Source organism: Corapipo altera, unplaced genomic scaffold (genome assembly GCF_003945725.1).
Source record: "Corapipo altera isolate COAL_440 unplaced genomic scaffold, ASM394572v1 267, whole genome shotgun sequence".
Classification (NCBI taxonomy): Eukaryota; Metazoa; Chordata; class Aves; order Passeriformes; family Pipridae; genus Corapipo; species Corapipo altera.
Genome location: NW_020884970.1, coordinates 681,560 through 685,141, shown reverse-complemented (window position 1 = coordinate 685,141; position 3,582 = coordinate 681,560). Strand labels below are relative to the sequence as shown.

At 46.7% G+C, this 3,582-nt stretch overlaps 1 long non-coding RNA gene across 1 annotated transcript; it reads right to left on the bottom strand.

Moving 5' to 3' along the window:
- Positions 1-1,226: 1,226 nt before the first annotated feature.
- On the bottom strand, positions 1,227-3,117 carry LOC113957529. Its single transcript, XR_003531193.1, has 3 exons — positions 2,990-3,117; positions 2,412-2,505; positions 1,227-1,368 (listed from the first exon to the last, which is right to left on the bottom strand). It is a non-coding gene; the product is annotated as an uncharacterized LOC113957529 (long non-coding RNA).
- Positions 3,118-3,582: the final 465 nt, after the last annotated feature.

The window sequence follows — 3,582 nt, the reverse complement described above, 5'->3', positions numbered from 1 at the left end:
TTTCCTAAGTAATTTCACTTTTGTGGATCCAGGGCTGAGAACAGCTGATCAGACATCAGTTCTCAGGAAAAAAAAAAAAAAAAAAAAAAAACAAACAAACAAACAAAAAAACCCCCAACAAAACCAAAAAAAACCCCCACATCTGGAGGCTGTAATGAATCACAGCCTACCCTCAAATCAACACATGGCGCTGTCATGAAAACTATGAGCTGTGTAACCTGCCAGAGATGCTCTGCTCACCCCTGGGAACACCTGAGTAAGAGGAGATTCTATAAAGTGGGGCACTCCACTTCCAGAATGATTTGTCCTACTTCAGGAATATCTGGTGGGAGCCGCAAGAGTAGCCAACTGGGAAAAACTACCTGTGGAGAAATACTGAAATCATTATCTCCTTCAGAGGCAAGAGCACCAAGCAGAATATGGTAGTGCTGTTCAAATCCGTGAAGAGCTGTTTTACCATGGGAGAAGAAATCCAAAGGAAAAGTTTAAACTGCTGTGAGGAAGAGGGTTTTCAGGTTTTTCAAGCAACTAAGGGAGCTGGGGGTGTTCAGACTGGAGAAAAGGAGGCTCAAAGGAGACCTTATCACCCTCTACAACTCCCTGACTGGACTTTGTAGACAAATGGGGTCGGGCTCTTCTCCGGGTAACAAGCAACAGGACAAGAGGAAATGGCCTCAAGCTGTGCCATGAGTGGTTCAGGTTGGACATCAGGAAGAATTACTCCATGGAAAGGCTTGTCAGGCTTTGAAACAGGCTTCCGAGGGAAGTGGTGGAATCCTCATCCCTGGGGGTGTTCAAGGAATGACTGGATGTGGTACTCAGTGCTCTGGACTAGTTGACAAGGTGGTGGTGGGTCAAAGGTTGGAGTTCATTTTGGAAGTATTTTCCAAACTCAGTGATTCTGTGATTCTGTGACATCAGGAGAGATTTTCCAATGGTCAGGACATCTAAACACTGGAATGAATTGCCTGAAACATTTTCATTATGGGAGGCCTTGAAAAAAACCCACAATTTAAACAAAGATCCATCAACAGTGACCTAAAAATACCGTGTCTTGCTTTGGGACAGGAAAATAAACTGTGTAACCTCCTGAGTTCTCTCTCAGACCTATGAATTTATAATGCTGTCACAAACCTCTCCCACAGGCTTGATAATTTGGGTGAAAACACTTTGGATGTTCTGAATTAATTACAGAGCCTTTTACTGGGCTGTGGATTGGGACTGGCAATGTCATTTCAGCGAGGTCCATGAAACACAGCTATTTTAGCTTTCCATTCCTATGGAGAGATCTTCATTTCTCTTTCCTGCAGCAGGGTTCAAGAAGTATTCAGGCTTTACTGGGTTTTCAGGGTAGAAACTGGAGGAGCCCTGTGAATAATTTAATCCATATTTCTTTAATCACAGCTGGCAGGAGCATGGGGTGCAGTTTCCCTGTCCTGGCGTCTGGTTTTTCAACGTGAGTTTAGCTGGGCTGACCTTGGGTGGGCAAAGATTTCGTCGTCCCCCACAAGGAGTTGTTGTGGGTGATTGGAGGGGAGAAGGCTCTGCCACGCAGGCAGAGGTTGCTCAGGGCAACACAGCATGGGAAGCAGCACAAATGGATGTGTGGATGAATGTGGTAACTAAAGAGGCAGGACTGGGCTCTTCCAAACTCTCCAGAGGGGGAATTCAGCCCTGTGCTGCACCATGTTAAACCAGCAAAGCTGAAAGAGAGGAGCTGCTCTTACTTAACTTTGTACCATTGAAAATGCCTTTGGATTCCCCTTTGCTGAGGAACTGCCTGGTGGCACAAATATTTGTGGTGCAGGGCTGAAGTGAGCTGCTCTTTGTCACGCACTTACAACAACTGCAAACACCATGGAGATGCCACCACTGAGAGACACCTCAGGCAGCTTTTGCCTCACGCTGTTACCCCTTCAGCTTACAGCTGCTGGGGGAAGGAGGCATGAGAAAGACCTTCACGCTTCTGCCTTACCACAGAGATGAACATCTCCCAGATGTCTGCTCTGGCTACACAGGATGTAAATGTCAGCCCTGTTCGTGACTGAAATCAGCAAGGAATGACTTGGAGCCGGCTGGCACGGGGCAGGAAATCTGTGTACTTTATGTAGCTAATATTGCAGGGCCAGTGCCTTGTACACAAGAACTAAGTGAAAAGAACTGGAAACTAGATGTTTTGTTTATTTATCAGATTACCTTTCAGTGCAGTTGGCAAATATTTACTACAGCTTGTAAGGAGCAGTCTGTAAAAGTTTCTACAGTCTCTGGAAATTCTCCCTTTCTCAGGCATAAGCATCTGGTTGGAGAAAGTTTTTTTTCCCCTGCTGCTTACATGCTTTTTGGTGTGGTTGGTTGGGATGTTCTCTGTGATTTTTTTTTTGCCAGATGAGCAGATTGTTTACTCTACTCACTGCCTTCAGCTTGTGCTGTTGGCCAGGGCTGCTGCAATCCCCTTTCTGTGTATCTCTGCTGACTCTTCCGTCTTGCACTGGCTTTTTGGCATCACTGCAAGGCAACAGGGGGTATGTGAGTAAACAGTTCCCTGGGGAGGACTGCCAGAAGGAAGTTCAGGATTCCCTTGGGCTGTGAACATCACCAAAAGACTCTTCTCACGAGGACAGGTGGAGAGAGTTGGGCCCGTTCAGCCCAAGAAGAGACAACTGAGAGGGGACCTTATCGATGCCTGAAGTATCTGCAGGGAGGATGTTAAGAGGATGGACCAGGCTCGTCTCAGGGGTGCCCAACAATGGAACAAGAGGCAATGGACAGAAACCAATGCACAAGAAGTTCCACCTGAATATGAGGAAGAACTTCTTTCCTGTGCAGTGACTGAGCACTGAACAGGTTGCCCTGAGGGATTGTGGAGTCTCCCTCACTGGAGTTATTCCAGAACCATCTGGACACAATCCTATGGCATGTGCTCTGGGACAACCCTGCTGGAGCAGGGAGGTTGGACCAGGTGACCCACTGTAGTCCGTTCCAACCTGACCCATTCTGTGGTTCTGTGACTCTTTGAAAGCCTATTTATGAGCTACTTGGCTTTGTCCTCCATTTGAGAGGAGGAATAAATATCTACAGCCATTCCTCTGTGTCCCTTTCCATCCCATTCCTCCAGACTGTGTGAAAACACTCCAAAAATGGAACGAGGACCATCCAGATGCTCTGTGTGTAAAGTTTACTGTTGTGACATCAGACACATCCCAAGGCTTCTCCGTGCTGCAGCACCAGACACAGCAACTTGTGTTTGGAGGCACATTTCCACTGCACAGGAATGGGGAAGGAGATCGTTTCAGCCCAGCTGTTGTTGGCTCCAGGTCCCTGACAGCCTGGGATGGGTTCTCATCCAAAATGTACCCCATACTGTATTTTAATTAAACTGAACGAACAAACCAATCACGAAGCCATCCAGCAGAGCTAACTTTGTGCTGAGGCTGAGCTGGACTGTGCACCACTACGAGGAGGGAAACTGGGTATTGGCACAGCTTCTGATGTCTAAATACTCCCAGCCAAGAGCTGGGACATACTTTCTTACAATAAAAACTTGCTGGGGAAAAAAGAAAAAGAAAAAGAAAAAAACAACAC